The 19,206-nt window shown below is 39.6% G+C and overlaps 1 protein-coding gene and 1 pseudogene across 2 annotated transcripts in view; one reads left to right on the plus strand and one right to left on the minus strand.

The window, feature by feature from the left end:
* LOC308687116 (nucleotide-binding oligomerization domain-containing protein 1-like) overlaps positions 1 to 17,890 on the minus strand; it is a 74,769-nt pseudogene extending 56,879 nt beyond the window's left edge. The window contains exons 1-4 of the transcript XR_014032238.1: positions 17,876 to 17,890; positions 10,949 to 11,300; positions 9,247 to 10,866; positions 2,041 to 2,418 (exon numbers count right to left, since the gene is read on the minus strand). The product of XR_014032238.1 is annotated as a nucleotide-binding oligomerization domain-containing protein 1-like (transcript). The remainder of the gene's footprint in view (positions 1 to 2,040; positions 2,419 to 9,246; positions 10,867 to 10,948; positions 11,301 to 17,875) is intronic.
* Positions 1 to 19,206, plus strand: part of LOC308697009 (uncharacterized protein) — a gene marked incomplete at its 3' end in the record, with an annotated part of 215,586 nt that overhangs the window by 140,497 nt on the left and 55,883 nt on the right. The gene's annotated exons all lie outside the window — the stretch shown is intronic.

The raw sequence follows: 19,206 nt of genomic DNA on the forward strand, positions 1-19,206 counted from the left end.
AAATCTAGTCAACAAAATGTTGTCTTTCATATTTCGCCTGACTGTAACGTTGTTTTTATGAAATATTAAGGCATATAAATGTTAATTTGCAGTTAAATACGTTGCTTATACAAATAGCCTACATTTTTATTTCAACATATTTCAGTCGATTTTTACTCATCTCAGTATCGCAATACAGTTTGCTCAAACATCATCATTCACAAACGCGATTTAAATTTAAACTGTCTTTTTGCGAGCTGTGGTAAACAGCGCGCATCTCTGCCGTACATTCATTCATAAACAGAAACCCGATTCACCTTGAGAAGGAAAAAAAACTTACTACAGTATCAGCTCAGTCTGATCCTTGCTCCTCGAAATACCCGCACCTCTGAGGGACATTTTCCATTATTATTATTCCTCACAGCGCTGCGAGACGGTGTAAACAAGTAATGATCTGAATAAACTTGTGTTTTCTCGAGCTGATATGGGGGCATTCACAGGTTTGCGTGGATTGCCTCAGTCATTTGCGTTTGAATAGCGCGCGCTCTCCGTGGGCGTGTCACATTACATTTGAATCAGCTGTAATGAGCTCGACTGGAATTGCTCTCTTTTAATACAGATTTCACAAAATGAGAATATTTTTTTTTATGTAAATTACTTTATTTAAAAGAAGAGAATTCAAGCTTCATGCCTGTGTGTCTGTATGTCTGTTTGACTGAGTATTCGCTGAGTTATTGTTCATTTTCGGACGCGTTTCAGAATGGACTACACTGACAGAGAGATGGCAGAACTCGCTTCGTGTTTATTTTTCTTTATTTGGCAAAAAGCACAACACTTTGTTTTTATTGTGAGTATACACAAAAATAATACACATTTAACAGAATCGATTGATGTATGAAACTTGTTTGTAAAATCAAAGTCAAAAGAGTATTTCGGGTCTCAATTCAACTGATAAGGGAAAAAGCGAGCAGATCACGCTGGAGTGATTGCCGACCTCAGAGGGTTAATAAAAATCTTTAATAAAAAAACATCCTTGATGTGTCACAGCCAATGTGAGTGATTCCTTCAGAGTGAACACGGGTGAATCTGACTGCAGTAGATGTGAAAGATATGGATAAAAATGATGTTATTTCAGCCAGCGCTCATACCTGTATTTACATCCTGTTTTCGGTCTAAGTCCATAGTAATCGATTGTCGAGTTCACGCGCGTGATCATAGGTAACTAAACCTATGCGCGTGAACTCGACAATCGATTACTATGGACTTCGACCGAAAACAGGATGTAAATACAGGTATGAGCGCTGGCTTAAATAACATCATTTTTATCCATATCTTTCACATCTACTGCAGTCAGATTCACCCGTGTTCACTCTGAAGGAATCACTCACATTGGCTGTGACACATCAAGGATGTTAAGAGGCTAAAAGCAGGTTTAAAACTTGCCCTATTGAAGTCAACAGGGTGCAAATTTTAAAAAGAGGATAACACGGTGTAGGCAACACCGATTTTTGTTGTTGTTCTCTGTATTGACAGCACTCCAAATTTACAAAAAAAATAGCTCAATGTTAAAATTGACCGGAGTTCTCATATAATGGATCAAGTGTTGCTGAAAAAGACGCATCTTCATCCGTTTCTTGAAAATGGCTATGGACTCATAGCCTGACTATGTCAGACTTCTTCCGCTCAATTTCATTTTGCTTCTGTACTCAGTCTGAGACAGCGTAATAGCTTTCCGTTTTCCTCCGGCCTGAAAACAGCCGGCCAATAAACGAACAGAGGGCGGGCTGAGAGCCGTGACGTAGACACTGATTGTACCGTGGATGCGTAGATTTACTTCACATAATCTGCAAAGTCGTTCACAGCCATGTTCACTCCAGTATTTCGCTCGATGGTTTTGTTTTCGCATCATACATGTGTTTACAGTGGAAGTTAGATGCGGCTGAGCATGCGCATAATACACGCCATAACCAAACATTATGTGATTGGCTTATGGGTAACCAATGATTTTAAACTTCAGCTTTTTTAAACATTCTGAGCAAAAGGCTGTACAATATCAGGTACCTCAGCTGTGAGATGTAGCACAGACACTGAAGGAAACACTTCACTTCACTCTCTTCCTCTGAACATCCTCTCAGCTCTACTGGTTTCTTCTCTGTCTGGAGTTTCAGCACTTCCAGGAGGACGGAGGTCTTTCTCTCTGAGAGATCTATGATCCAGACATCAGGTAACTGGAAAACTGACTGTAATGCTGGAAGGAAACTCCTGCCTGTTTGAGCCTCATAGTTCTTCACATGTGAGCAAAGATCCAGCAGCAAATCACACAGTTCTAGGTTGTTATTGTGTCTCACATCAAAAAAGGAGCAACTCCACTGAGATGCTTTATGGAAGAATTCACAAAAGAATGTGATTTGCTTCAGTGGTTCTTTCCAAATCTTTAATCTGCAACACAGAAATCATATATCAATAATAATAATACAAATTTTAAATTATAACAATTTAAGGCAGGGTAGGCAGGTTTTTTAAAAAAAACTTTTTCCCAAATTTGTTTAAACTGTCCCCTCTTTGAACTGCCACCTTACTGTGGTGGAGGGGTTTGAGTACCCGAATGACCCTAGGAGCTATGTTGTTGCCCCTGGTAGGGTCTCCCAAGGCAAACAGGTCCAAGGTGATGGGTCAGACTAAGAGCAGTTCAAAAACCCTTTATGATGGATTTAACATCAAAGACCGTGACGTCACCCGGCATGGCGCAGCCGGGGCCCCACCCTGGAGCCAGGCCCGGGGATGGGGCTCATGTGCGAGTGCCTGGTGGCCGGGCCTCCCCCCACGGGCTCCAGCCGGGCTCAGCCCAAAAGAGCAACGTGGGACCAGCCACAGGAGGGACCGTAAAGGGCCGATGCATAGTGGATCGGGCGGCAGTCGAAGGCGGGGGCCTCGACAACCCGATCCCTGGACACGGAAACTAGATCTAGGGAGGTGGAACGTCACCTCTCTGGCGGGGAAGGAGCCTGAGATTGTGCGGGAGGTTGACTCTTTACCACTCTGGAGTTTCCCATGGTGAGAGGTGGCGGGCTGGTGTGGGTTTGCTTATTGCCCCCCAGCTCAGCCGCCGTGTGTTGGAGTTTACCCCGGTGAGCACTTCCCTGTGCCTTCGGGTCGGGGATAGGTCTCTCACTGTCGTGTGCACCTATGGCCCAAACGGCAGTCTAGAGTACCCGGCCTTCTTGGGGTCCCTGGGAGGGGTGCTTGAAAGTGCTCCGACTGGGGAGTCCGTCGTTCTACTGGGGGACTTCAACACCCACGTGGGCAGCACGGAGGGGCGTGATTGGGAGGAACGGCCCCCCTGATCTGAACCCGAGTGGTGTTCGGTTATTGGAGTTCTGTGCTAGTTGCAGTTTGTCCATAACGAACACCATGTTCAAGCATAAGGGTGTCTATCAGTTCACAAGGCCAGACGTCAATGATCGACTTTGTGGTCACTTCATCTGACCTCCGGCCGTATGTTTTGGACACTCGGGTGAAGAGAGTGGCGGATTTGTCAACTGATCACCACCTGGTGGTGAGTTGGATCCGATGGCAGGGGAGGAAGCTGGACAGACTCGGCAGACCCAAACGTACTGTGAGGGTCTGTTGGGAACGTTTGGCCGAATCCCCTGTCAGAGAGATCTTTACTTCCACCTCCGCCAGAGCTTCGACCGGATCCTGGGGGAGACTGGAGATATGGAGTCCGAGTGGACCATGTTTTCCACCTCCATTGTCGACGCGGCCACTCGGAACTGTGGCCGTAAGGTCTCCAGTGCCTGTCGAGGCGGCAATCCCCAAACCTGGTGGTGGACACCGGAAGTAAGGGATGCCGTCAAGCTGAAGGAGGAGTCCTATCGGGACTGGCTGGCTTGTGAGACTCCTGAGGCAGCTGACGGGTACCGACAGGCTCCTGAACTCCTCACAGGCCCGATTTTTTGCCTCCACAACCACCCGGGCCTGGGAGGAGTTCGGTGTGGCCATGGAGAAGGACTACCGGTCGGCCTCAAAGAGATTCTAGCAAACCGTCCGACGCCTCAGTAGGGGGAAGCAGTGCCCTACCAATGCTGTTTTCAGAGGAGGTGGGCAGCTGTTGACCTCGACTGAAGATGCCATCGGACAGTGGAAGGAATACTTAGAGGATCTCCTCAATCCCACCGTCATGTCTTCCACTGAGGAAGCAGAGGCAGAGGGCTCGGAGGTGGACTCGTCCATCATTCAAGCTGAAGTCACTGAGGTAGTCAAGAAACTCCTCGGTGGCAAGGCACCGGGGGTGGATGAGATCCGCCCCGAGTACCTCTAGTCTCTGGATGTTGTGGGGCTGTCTTGGCTGACACGCCTCTGCAACATCGCGTGGCGGTCGGGGACAGACCTTTGGACTGGCAGACCAGGGTGGTGGTCCCTCTTTTTAAGAAGGGGGGCCGGAGGGTGTGCTCCAACTATAAGGGGAATCACACTTCTGTTTATGATGGCCACACACACCTCGTCAGGATTTCTTTCACCCTTTTATTGATGGACAGTGTTACATTGTGTGAGAGATTATTTGCTCCAAGTGAGAATGTTAGTGTGAAATTGAACAGTATTGCCAATGTTGTTTTCAATAATAAAAAAATCTGCACAAAGCAAGCCAATCCGCTTTTTTCATGTTGATAAGAGCATTAAAATGAGAAAAAAATAATGGGACAAAAATAAATCAAGAGACATTTAGAATAGATAAAAATGTGCGATTAATCGCGAGTTAACTATGACATTAATGCGATAAATCATGATTAAATATGTTAATCGTTTGACAGCACTATTTAAAATATATTGAGTTTGATTCGGTAACGAGCTAGTAACATAAGGCAAAGCTAAAAACAGGTTGCATTGATACACGTTTTTTCCATTACCATCAGTTACGCTGTGATGAAGGTGAATTTCGTGCAAGATTCAGAACATATACGGTGTTTTGCATGTAAGAGCTTCCACGATGAAAGCACTGTTGGCTCTGATGAGGACGCCGATAATGACTCTCGTCTGACCTCTTGCTTTATCCCGTGCCCCTCCTCGAGTTAAATGGGTGTGCGCATATGGGCAGTTCCTGTAGCAACAAGGGTGGTAGCCATGGTAGCGAGGGAGAGTGACAGCTGCCCAGCCAATCATTTTATTCATTCTGAATAGAAATAAGTAGCTGTGTTTATTGCAGCCCAGAGGGGACTACAGACACTCGATTTTTATACTCTCCTTTTCAGAGTACTTACATTTCAATTATGTATTGGTATATAAAGAGAGTTTAAACAAATTTGGGAAAAAGTTTTTTAGAAAAAACCTGCCTACCCTGCCTTTAAGCAAATTCATAAAGAAATACATTACTATAGCAATAATTCTAATTGTACTGTAAAATAAAGACATTTAATAATAATCATAATAATAATAATTATGATAATAATCATAATAATAATAATAATACAAATTAAATGCACAGAACATCAGTAAAAGTATAGCACTAATATTTATGTCTTAATTTATTTGCTTTCAAATGTTAAAACTTTTATTTTTGTGAAGACCTTAGAGCTTCTCTTTAGTTCAACGCATGTTACAAGCGACCCAAACTTACAGCACTAGCAGAGAAGAGTTTGTGTGAAAACGATTTTTACTGACAATAGACTCTTGGCAAGTGTTAAAAGTCAGTTGTTTGTTACTGCTTTGATCTCATGTGAGTGACAGAAGTTTGCTGGAGTTTATATTCCCGTCCTCACGGCAGTAAACACGTCATCAGAGACGAGATGAGATGTCAGTGCGTGGAAGAGGGGAAGTTATGCTGAATAATTATTATGATATTTATGATTTAAAAAAAAAAAGTTATGTGCACAAATAAATATTTCATAATAAACACAGCAATATTCCATTTTGATTTCATGGTGACTTTAACTTTGGACCCTGGCTGAGATGCTAAGCGTGTTCAGCATACAATCGCTGATGGCACCGTCCGCTAGCTTGTGCGGTCCTGACGTTTTCTTGCATTTTGCGTTGTAAAAAACCATAGCACATAGGGTAGCCGCAGACTGTTTTACATCGTTTATAGCCTCCTGCGTGGACGTCGAAAAGTACATAGTTTAAAAGTCAAACACAGAGGATCACGCAGTAAAAACACTTTCAATGCAGGCATTCACTGGATCTCTTACAAACCGTGCGCACAACAACTCTTGCGCTGCACACTATTTCTCCTCTCTTCCTCTATAAATGCACTTACATAAGAATAAACCATCTAAAAATGTGCTCTGATGTTTGTGCTTTCACTGTGATGAGTATGTGCTTCAGATAAACAATGCAATCAATCATCACAGTTTAAAAACGTGTCAAAATAAATATTCCCAAACGTTAAGAGGTTAGTTAATATAAAAATTCTTCAAAAAAAGTCTTCACACACATCACACACACATACATATATTTGAATGTCTGTGACTACTACAATATGTGTGTTGATCAGGTTTCATAACTACGGTGACACATTGCTGCCACATACATATTATTTTTCCCCTCAATTATGTCGTAATAACAAGATCTTATGTCGTTTTAACGACATCTTTTCTCGTAATAACGAGATCTTATGTCATTTTAACGACATCTTTTCTCGTAATAACGAGATCTTATGTCGTTAAAACGACATCTTTTTTTGCCCTTATAAGGACGTGTAGTCATGTACAAAATATGCATTTATCCACATAAAATTGACGCCTTTATCACACGTTCAAAAAGCTTAAGCAAATAGTAGCAGCCCCCAATCATGCAAAATTAATCAATAAGGCCCTTATTTGAAAATATATTTTAAATAGGCCTATACGTTTTTTTATATATAATAGAAATATATTTTAGATTTATTTTTGTTAATATGCTATATCTTCATTCATTACCTAGAGATATAATTAACCAAAAAGTAGTCAAAACACATCTAACAGAAAATTTTACAACATTGTGTTCTTATTTTGTTTAATTAACGAAATGTCAATCTTCGTCTTTATAACAGAAGATACAATACAATACAAAAATCTTCTAGATACAGCCTACAATCTTCACATGCATAACGGATTGTCACCTTATAAACAGTCCTTTGTGTAGTGGAATAAGCAATGATATATATAAATATATGGTTAGTATCTTAATTTAAATTTCATTTTATTATTTTATTAGTTCATTAATTATGCTAACTCAACTAATTAAATATGAAGAGCTGGATACTAATTACTAATGAAATAATGTCAGATAATAAATGTAGGCTATTGATTAGAGTTAGAGGATTTTTCTCGACTAGTCATTCATTTAAGCAATTAGGACTAATCGCACGTTTATATTCAATGCTGGGTGCGTGTACGCTATATTCCGCGCTCAAGCGCATGCATAAAACTTGCCGCAAAGCGCCGGCAAAAGTATGCTAATGATAAATGTATCTGAAAAAAAAAATAACAAAGCATTTTAATTGTTTATTAATGAACTAGTCTTTCCTAAATCAGTGTAGGCTGCCTGCATACATATATCCATACGTCCCGTATATGCTTTCGATTGGATTTTTTTTCGTTGGTGGACATTTTTTTTGTATAAACTTTATAGTTATATTTCTCATGTCTGTGAGGCTTGTCTATACACTGTTTTCCAGTTCATTTTTGAGGCGCGCTCCAATTCACAGAGATCATGAAAGCGCGCCCTGTTCGTTTTCTTTTATTTTACAAAAGCACACCGTTTTCTTGTTGTTGTGAGTTTACACAAATAAAAGTAGTTGCGACTGATGTATTATTATTTTCTGTATGACCAGAAATGATGGAGTAGCCTATTTTAAGTTGTTTCCACAGTTGATGGGAAATGCGAGTGATGGCACCGGCGCCTCCATCCATGTCATATTGCGCGCTCCACACTCCGCACAAACACTACTATGCGCTTCATAATAGCACACATTTATCTAGGTTAACGTTAGAGCGAGCGGCCATGCCAGACGGATATTGCGCCAGTTTGAAAAGGGCGGCTGAAACACTTAGCCTATACAGATAAACACCCAACGCTGGTGTTTTTCTTTAAACAAATTCGTTTAGGCTTTATTAATTAATGCCACAATAATTTGTTTATTTTATTGGCTACTTGTATTTTTCATTTTTGCTTTGCATTGAATAGGCCTACCATTGAATATTTGCATTGAATGCATTGAATATTTGCTGTGCACCGCAATGCCATCCTCCCATAGAAAGACACGTTAAGAGCCACCTATTTTCTTTATAATAAAGGGTTTCTATGGAAGGACAACATATTCTTTATCACTGAAGCTTTTTCTTTATTATAGGCCTAAGGGTGTATTATTCCATTAAAAAAGGACTGTTTATAAGGTGACAATCCGTTATACATCTTGAAGATTTTTGTATTGTAGCCTATTGTATCTTCTGTTATAAAGACGAAGATTGACATTTCGTTAATTAAACAAAATAAGAACACTGTTGTAAAAAATAAACAACTTAGGCTATGTTCTGTTAGATGTGTTTTGACTACTTTTTGTTTAATTATATCTCTATGTAATGAAGATGAAGATAAAAATAAATCTTATTAGGGCTATATAATATATCATATTTAAAAAAAAACATATATAAAATATAAAAAAGCCTATATGAAATATATTTTCAAAAAAGGGCCTCATTGATTAATTTAGCATGATTGGGGGCTGCAACTATTTGCTTAAGCTTTTTGAACGTGTGATAAAGGCGCGATAGGCTGTCAATTTTATGCGGATAAAGGCATATTTTTTACATGACTACACATGTCCTTATAAGGGCAAAAAAAGATGTCGTTTTAACGACATAACATCTCGTTATTACGAGAAAAAGATGTCATTTTAACGACATAAGATCTTGTTATTACGAGAAAAAGATGTCGTTTTAACGACATAAGATCTCGTCATTACGAGAAAAGATATCGTTAAAACGACATAAGATCTCGTTATTACGACATAATTGGGGAAAAAAAATAATATGTATGTGGCAGCAATGCGTCACCGTACATAACAAATCTCTCAGGTTTCATAAAAAAATGTGATGAATGAAAATCTTATGGGTTTAAAAGGACACAGGGGTGAGTGCATGATGAAAGAATAAATATTTATTCTTAATTTATTTATAAATACAGTAAGTTCAGTCCTGGAGTGAAAAAAAAGTATTGCGATGAAAAAGTATTGTCACTTTATATATATATATATATATTGCTATATATCATTTCACCCCTATTCCCTATTACCTGATCTTGGGTGAGCAGCTGAGCATCATCATCAATCCTGCGTCAGTCACGTCACAGTCGTCCAGATTCACATAAACCTCTTTATCTCTGGACTGAGTGATCACGTAAGCCAAAGCACAACACTGATGAGGGTCAAGATCCTCTTCAGGCTCAAGATGATGGTCCATCTTCTCCAGGAACTTTAAGCACGCTTCAGGAGACTGGAGCTCATACAAGCACTGACACACATAGAGAAGATCAAACTCTTCACTTTCACTCTGAGGTTGGAGGAAAGTTTCCAAAAACTTCTCAATGAACCAGTCAGATGTTTTCTTTATCTGATCCTCTGGGAAGAGACATTTGATGAATTTAATGTTGTGTTCTCCCAGAAGTCCACATAGGAAGGGAAGAACATGTTTCATGTGTTTATTCTCCTCAGTCTGACAGAGTTGTAGGACTTTCTCAATTTCATCTGGATGTCCAAGAAGCCACAAAGCTGAGAAGAATTCCTGCATTGTGTTGTGGAGAAACACACAGTATGTCATTGCTGAAGATAGTGAGTCTGTGGTTGTGATCATTTTCAAAAAAGCATGACAAATATCTTCCTCATTACTGCTTATGTCTGGAAGGTTCAGGGTTTTCTGCATAGTTGCATTGAATGCATTTTCCATCAAGAGATGAACCTGATCTTTAATCTCTCTCAGGTATTTATCTATTTGCTTAACTGTGTTCTTTTTATGTTTCTTCACTGCAAGACAGAAAATGTGGATGTACATTTCTGTGACTGTGTGTGGATGGTTGAAATCTGTGTCATTTTTAAATTGAATGAATGTGGCAACCATAAATGCATACATTGGCACATGGCTGAGACTGAACAGCTCTTGATTCTTCAAAACAACATCTAGAAGAACAGGATCGTGCCCCAACATCTTCTGATAGTAAGCGTTGATAGACTCTTCACTGAATCCTTCAACATACACTTTCAGTGTCGCCAGTTGAAAAGAGGCTCATCTTCTATTTCTGATCTGCATGTTATTATAATCTTTGCTTCAGGTAGAAGCTCGTGATCGATGATCTTCTTTAAGACAGAATGCTCTTGCACACAAGTGACTCCATCAAATACAATGACAACATTCTCAGAGTTTTCCTCAATATCTTGAAACACGTCCTTTCTGTCTTTTTCCATTGGTTTTAAATACACTTTAAACAAAATAGATTCCAAATCATCATTGCTAGAACCAGACAAATCACTTTCATCAAAGTAAAACATGTAGTCCAGCTCTCGGTCATCTTTCTCTGCCCACAGACGCAACGTTTCATGGACAACTGTAGTCTTTCCTATTCCAGGTTTGCCTATGAGGAGGATGTTCTTCTCTTGGCATCTCAGCAGATCCACAGGTGAAAGTGCTTGTTGCTCAGTAGGAATGCATGCTCTCAGCTTTTTGCATTTTTTGTTTTTCCATTTAATTTTGCTTTGAGGAGTTTTCATCACAGAGTGTCTCTCTAAAACGACAGGTATAAAATGGAAGTTTCCTTGTGCCTTGTCATCCCCATATTTACCGTAACGTTCTCTTTGGTCCTTCAGAATCCTTTTTGCTTTCTTTTTGAGCGCTGTCTGGTAGTTTTGAAAGGGCTTTGTACCTAAAACAACAATAAAAACACAATTTATATTGGAAATGTGTTGATTTCACCAAAATGTTTTTTTTTTCATTGATCTATTTACCAAATGAACAGCTGGTCTCTTCATCTTCCACGCTAAATGGAAAACAGCTGATCCAGGGGTGTAAATCAGGATGTAATGTCCTCTTCTTAGTGACATCCAAAATCTTGAGTAATTTATAACTGGCCTCTTCCCCTTTTTTAGTGACCCAGTCCAATATACATCTGGCCTTATCAAACTCTGTCCTCTCGGCTTTGAGATCATCGACCTCATGGTCATTGAAAACCCTCTGCTGATAAAGATTCTCAATGATCAGGGGAAGGTTCTGCATATGGGTCACCAGTTTTGCCCAAGTATTTCTGAGGTACTCCGTAGGAGACTGCCGTGCACAAGCCATGCTGCAGGTATTTCAAACCTGAGGTACAAGACAGATGTACTCAAACAACATTACAATATCAAATTTCCACATTTGAGCAATTTCACACAGGAGTGTACTATAGAAAACGTCTTAATACACTAGGTTTATGTGCACTTAATTCTCTATAATCATACTACTCAAAGTGCAATTACTGTATGTTTGGCTTTATCAGATGCCAGAAGCAAACAAAAAATGGTGCTAATATAAACTCACGCTATCTGTTGTAATACTACCAAATCATGATTCTAACCTTTATTTTCATACCAAAATCTCAGATGGCCATTGATTCCTCTTTAATGAATCATTAAAATATTGGTGTCCAGGATGCAGTGAGCCTAGAGACTGAACACTGTGAGTTTTTAACGTGAGAATTAACTAACACAGAAGCGCAGAGGTATTTGAGCAAAAAAAATAAAATAATGCCAGTCACAAATTAGAAGTTTGAAGGGAAAAAAAATGCCAGAGGATTTTGATTTAAAGGAAAACATTGTCTTTGTTTGCCATTACTCACTGTGGAACCATTTAAGCCCACCTTTTGTGTTTCAATGAGGAATCCCTCTAATTGCAAACTTTGATGCATTTTCTGAAAGTGTTTAATGATAACATGTCTTTGTGTGCTTTTACCTTACTAACCTTTTAACCTTACCTTACTTGCACACAAATTACACACATTCATTCAAATGAGATAGAGCCTGTTTTGTCCTAAAGCCCTTTATGTATAACCGGGCATAATTCGGGAGTCAAGCTGAGTTAAGGCTTGTGATTCCGGACATGGAGAGCTCCCAGAGGAACCCTACATTCCCCACAGTCCTGAGCCCCTGGGACTGTTAGGGGGGCCCACTAGGAGGCCCCCCTAAGCCCAGAGTATGGAGCCCTAACTCAGCTTGGCTCCCGAGATACACCCGGTCAAACTTCCAGCTTGACTCCAGCTACAACTCCAGTCAAGCAGACTTAAGGCTCCAGACCACCGGCCACTAACACCTACCCATACCATCCCAGGGCTCTAATCAAACATTAGCAAAATGATTTTTTAATACTTCCCTGTCACTGAATAAATATATTGATGTTTTACTTCTTTAAAATCATTTAATTTTTTTATATTTTGTGAATCAATGATGATGTGTGCTTATTTGGAACACATGCGGGCTTAAATGGTGCCAAAGTACCAATTAAGCCCATGCCAGACTTCTGCCTTTATTCCTAAATTATCTTAATTTTATATTCTAAAATGTACATCAACTAATTAATATAATTTCAAATGAGAGATTAATCTTGCATTTTAACAAATTATTTTTCTTATAAACTATGTCAATATCTATAAAAAAAACCTAGACTTAGATTTTGGTGGGCTTAATGGGTACACTTACCCTAATTATTAAAAATTGCCATGATTTTATATGAAAAAGTTTTTTAATTGTATTTTATTTAGAAAATATTTTAGTTTGTTTTGTATATTTTTTATTAGATCAGATAACATTTTAAGCTGTCATATGTTATGTTACAATGTACCCCACCTATGGGGCATGTTGTCACATTTCACTTCCATTCTTTCGGGGTATATCAAGAAAAAAGTATATACTGTATTAATAAAACAAAAACACATAATTGTACTAGACATGTGGGAAATTATAAAAATAAATACTCTGAACCGTAAGTAGATTTACACAAACTGAGAAAGTCAAAAAGCGTTACTTTGTGCCCCGCTCTCCCCTAAGCTACACTACAAATTTTAGAACGGTAAGATTTTGTAACGTTTTTGAGAAAAGTCTCCTCTGTTCACCAAGGCTGCATTTATTTGATCTAAACAACAGCAAAAACAGTAATATTGTGAAATATTATTACAATTTAAAATAACTACCTTGGTGAGAAGAAGAGACTCTTTTTAAAAACATTTACAAATCTTACAGTTCTAAAACTTTTGAACGGTAGTTTACATTACATTTTACATTACATTAAATGTAAAGGCTAGTTTCATGAAAAGAACACAAAACACTGAAAGTAATGATAACTAGCATTGTTCGTTGCTTGTTTAAGTTCAGCCAGCGCCCAGCGAGCACAACTGTTTTTATCGTATTCAATGCAGACTGCAAACTTGCATTGACAACTTAAAGGGATACTTCACCTCTGGGAAGATGAATGTGTATTTAAAATAGGTCATTTAAGTAGAAAAAAGTGAAGACATTTTTTAATTGGGAGCTTTCTAGACTGAGAAAAGCCAGAAAATGTATTTTTGGCTTATGTGGATGAAAAACAACAACTCCCAGAATGCACTTGCTTCGCTGTCTCAGGAGGCCACGCCTACCGGTAATAGTGCGCAGTTTAAAACAACAAAGCTAGCCTACGTGATGAGTTTGCCAGGGATTTAGAGATAGTCCAAAATGTTCGGGATTCGGCTTTTGCGTTCTACAGCCGCCATTCATTCATCATGTTTACTGTGGCGAGCAGGACGAGGCTGACGGCCGCGGTAGAACAGCGCGAGGCCGGTGGCATGATTAGTGAGACGCGCCGGCGGGTCTCCCATCTCTCACGGAGGAGCGGAAATTTTTCTTAGCAATGGTAAAACGCACATCAACCGATCACTTGTTTAGCGTTCATGTAAACACTACATTCAAATTCACCGATCGGAATGAATTCAGTTAGATTGAAACAGGGTTTCATGTGTGCATGTGAACAAGGAATAGCGACCGCATAAAGCAAAAGCTGAATCCCGGACATTTTGAACGATCTCGCCCGCCGGACAAGTCCGGGAAAAGGAGGATGGTTACTTACTCGGCTTTCTCCTACTATTCAGCTTTCTCCACAGAACAATATCCTGCTAGCTTAGCTTCCAAAGAAAGACGGCTGACACTGTGTGCATTCTGTGAGTGAGATCCCACCCTCTATGGGCGGGCTGAAAACATGCGGAACAATGCCATCTACTGGCTGTAGTCTTTAGCCTCTGGCCAGAAAATCCTCCGATGACGCAATATGACGATTTTTGCGTCATCGGAGGATTTTTTCCAGACAAAAAATACATAAATCTCTTGTCTCAGGGGGATATGAGGGTGGAAAGCATGGTAATTCGAAAATACTACAGGTTTTCTACTAATACAAAGCTTAATGCTAAATCCTGAAGTAACCCTTTAAATATTTACAGGCTGTAGGGGAGAGCCGGCCCGGGACAGTTCAAACACTTTTCAGATAAATGTCATTTTCTAAGATAAGGTTACAGATAGATTTTAATTTTTTTTGTGATTAACAACTCACATATGTGTTCTCTTAGTATCATGTGTTATTCGATACAAATATAGAATGATTTAAGTAAAATTTGACTTTGAACGGTAGTTGTGCTTTGTTTGGCGGGACGATTGCAACAAGGGTGGGACGGATGAAACATAACAGTTTAAACGGCAACTATTCATCTAATGCTTATTTTTGTGAACAATACCTGACAAGTAACTTATGTACATATTGTTACAAACATATTTTGTAATTTATTTTAATTTAAAGGTTCATATTAACCATTTTTGTTATGTCGGCCAATAAACAATAGGCGATAAGCCTATGCGCATTTTGTAATCTTTCTAACAGGCTATTTTGACGAAGATAGACAAATCCGTTTACAATTCATTTTCTTACATTTCTTCCTTGAGTCATATTGAGTGTTAGCTAGTTGAATAGCCTATTATTATGATGAAATCGAGGTCAACCAGAAGACGATAAATAACATTTATTGAAGATTGGACAATTGATGATTATTACAGAGATAGCATGTGTTGTGTAATTGAAAATTAATTTGCATTAAAAGAAACACAAGTCTAGGAACAGTATATGAATCTATACAGTATAGGCTTTGATCAGGTTTAACTGATAATGAATGAAGCTAACTTTACTGAAGCTAACGTCTGTCATTTTTTCTATAGTCTTACATTATAATCGTAACGTTACGCCGTCATGCCTGAGTGTTTTGTACGAGACTGCACACATACGATATTGGTGGCGTACATAGTGCGAGACAAGAGAGATGTAGTTCATTGATCAATTTTCACTAAACGGTAAGAAATTAAATTAGATTGAATGGAGGATTTTAACTGTGACTGACAGGGCAGTTTCCGGTGACAGGACGCACGCGACATATCTGTCCGTTAAGATAGTGTGTCCCAAAGCTTGCCTACTCTTTTGCTCCAAAGTATACTTTTTCTTCACAAAAAGAGTACATACTTTTAGGGCATAGGCGACTTGGGACGCAGCCTCAGTGTTTCATCCGTCCCGCGTTTCAATCGTCCCAGCTCTCCCCTATTTAAATTCACAAAGTAGGCCTATGTTTTTTTTTGCTTGTTTTTTTAAAGCGGCGCAAGAAAGCTGTAATCATCATTTACAGTATACAGGCTTACAGAGCTCAGTTCCTTTAAAGGACAAGTTCGGTATTTTACACTTAAAGCCCTGTTTACAGATCGTTTCTGATGAAATAGAATGGTTAAGATTAAAATTTGGACACATGCTGCTGTCCCGAGAATTTTAGGTTTCTTTCGCTTTCCCCCCCACCTACAGAATGGCAGCCTATGGGCACTGGAACAATCCTTCCTAAAACGCATTAAGCTTTCGTTTACAAAGAAACTCACGAGTGGTCAGGGGTGTTCACTGATATGCTCACACAAAATTCGCTGCAAAAGATGCTTTCCAACAGGTTTTATCGTAGTTTTTGTCTGTTTTTTTTTTTTTGTGTGTGTTTGACAAAAACTACAATAAAACCTGTTGGAAAGCATATTTTGCAGCGATTTTTGTGTGAGCATATCAGTGAACACCCCTGACCACTCGGTGAGTTTCACCAGAGCCCGTCTACAGAGAGCCTTGGCACTTCCTATTAGCCCCATTGTATCGATCTTGGTTGCAGTTCCATTAGAATTCCACTGGGGGTGATCACGGGCAAGCGCAGACTGAATGGGAGTCAATGGGGCTAGACGGCTAAATGTGTCTCTTTCACCCGACTGCCGTTGAGAAATCTCAGATTTTATTGTAGGTTTTGCATGTTCAAAATGGGTTAAAGGTTGAAAGTTGAATGAACGAGTACTTATGTCCTTTCGATTTCTTACAGGTTAAGTTGTTGTTGCCCATAACACGCTAGCATTCTGCTAATGAACGCTGATTGGTCAGTGAAGGCCTGATTACGACCAGAGATACCGCTTAATGGCATCGTGGCATCAGAAGCAGGACCAGAAACAAACAAAACAAAAACTCTTCTAGCACGTGTATTTACCTGTGTCAGCTGTGTTGTCGATGCCTTGAGAGAAAAGAAAGTGCAGAGCGCGAAATCACCAGAGTGACTGAAGGATTGCCGTAAAGCAGTATCTCTGGTCGTACGATGTGTTTGACGTCATTGACACTTTAAAAGACTTTTTAAAGCAAATAAGTGACTCTAAAAAATCTAACACCCAGCAATGTGTAATTTCTTTGCATCTCCTTTCGAATACAACATTCAAATTACTAGAAAAAAATTATATCCTGAGAAAAGTGGTTTTTGATGGCTGTAGAGCCATAGACCTCCATTCATTCTGCACTCGCCTGCGAGCGCTCCCGCATGGAAAGAGACGTGTTACTGCAGCCAGTCTAGAAACCGGAAGTAACCAGAGAGTGCCAGTTCTCTTCCTATTAGACACTCTCTGGTTTCACGTCTTTGTAAACGAAAGTTTAATGCGTTTTTTGGAAGGATTGTTCCAGTGCCCATAAGCTGCCATTCTGTAGGCGGGGAGGAGAAGCGAAAGAAACCTAAAATTCTCGGGACAGCAGCATGTGTCCAACTTTTAATCTTAACCGTTCTATTTCATCAGAAACGATCTGTAAACAGGGCTTTTGTCCTTTAATAGAAGCAATCAAAACGAAACCGAAACCACATTGAAGTTTTCTGGAAAGAGAATACACGGAGACGATGAGCTATTGCTGTAAAAATATGGTAGCCTAATCATGTTTATAACCATGTTTTTAAACCTTGGTTGTTGTGAAACCATTTTGTTAGCAACTATGGTTTTACTGCAAATGCTGTGGTAAAACCATGGTTAATTTTCAAAAGGGTACAAATTATCCTAATGTACTTGACTAATAGTCACATTGGATAAAAGAATCTGATAAATGTAATGCAAATGTATCCATTTCATCTGTTCACTGAAAATTAATTTAATAAAAATAAATTTGCAACTGCTATTGAGACTGGTGTACATTGCTTATTTTTTATACATTGCTTATTTTGGTTAGCATGAGTAACTGATTATAAACCGTGGTCCGCCAGAAAACACTTATTAAAAACCAGCGGCACGATAGCGGACCACCGTCGGGAAAGCGGCGGCTGCCGCTGGAGGTCCGCTAGAATAACGATGAGCAAAACCCCAGTGATCCGCCGTCGGCGTCCGCCGGTGGGCCGCCAACTTTGCCACCGGTGGTCCGCCACTGGCCCGCTGGATGTTAGCTGGGAAGCTTGTTCATGCGACGCGAAAACTGACATAAAATGAAACAAAGCATGCATACGTAAACGATTTGTTTCTATTTAAAATGCAAAATAGAGCTATTTATGAGCTATTTTGTACTGGATGAAAATTTACCCGCAGCAAACTTCAGACAGCACAGTAAACAAAACAAGACGGACCCAGAGACAATTTATATGAGACATGCCACTTCCTCAATCCTCAATACAACTATATAAGGAAAACCCGTAACGGCAAAGATGGCGGTTGTATGCACATGTCCCGCCCCTCCCGCTGGAAAGCCAATCATCTGCTTTTAACAGTCAGCAGCTGACCACTAAGGAGCGAATGCAGAGTGACGTGACATAACTGCCATATCCAACCTGTGCTTCCGCGCTGTGGCTGGCGCTGAGCCAAAGACGGACGCGCTCAGCGCTTGTCATAGGCTCTATCACAACTGTTCAGTGTTTTAACCACATAATGTTTATTTTAGGTTTCAGACATTTAAATACATAATTGTTTAAGTGCTTGGCACAACACCGGCATTCTGGATAGAGACGTAAATGAAGTTTGGTGTCGTGAACGTGAACCCTTGCGCATGCGTAGTAAAGGTATAACCTGTGGGGAAAAAGGCATTTTAAACCTTATTTTGGGGCAAAGTCATCAAACTTTTTCAGCGATTTTTATCATATTTTACTGCTGTTTCTATACATGCAGTTTTTATGTCCCGGTGACCAGTGAAAGTGCAGTTCTGACTCTCTGCCCATTCATTTAGATAGGAGCCTGGTCTTGTTAGTCCGAAATAGCTGCCCGGAGGCGTTGCCAAGATGGCGGCCGAGTGGCACGACTTGCCTAAAAGGACTTTGACGGACCTCAGCCGACTTCTTCTTTTTTTTTTTTCGGTGGTTGGCAAACGAGCTTGATGTGCGTTACGCCTCCTACTGGGATGGAGTGTGAAGCCTCGAAAGAAAGAAAGAAAGAAAGAAAGAAAGAAAGAAAGAAAGAAAGAAAGAAAGAAAGATGTCATTCTAATCAAATCTGTATCTCTTAAATACTTAATAATAATAGTATACACCCTTAACTTTTTCTGTGCATTCAAAAATATAAAATATATTGTGTAATAGACTAAATAATTTAAGGGATTTTACATGATTAATTCAGGTACATTTAATTAAATAAATCAAGCCTTAAAAACTACTCAAAAATATCATGTGTAATATTGTTACCATATTTTTTAAGTAAATAGCAAATAACATTTTTACAGTGTTGTGGGGTCCTGTTATCTGCTGAATAAGTCATAGACTAACTTGTTCCAACCCTTGGTCCAATTCATCAAAAAAAAAAAAATCCATTATCCAATATAAATGTTTCCTTTAATTCCCACCTTATCTAATTTAATTTAAAGTCCCTCTTTCCAAAGCATATCATAGGCCTTTTACCACATCAGTGAAAACCCCAATTTCTCCTTA

Source organism: Scardinius erythrophthalmus (genome assembly GCF_964197995.2).
Source record: "Scardinius erythrophthalmus genome assembly, chromosome: 1".
NCBI classification, from domain to species: domain Eukaryota; kingdom Metazoa; phylum Chordata; class Actinopteri; order Cypriniformes; family Leuciscidae; genus Scardinius; species Scardinius erythrophthalmus.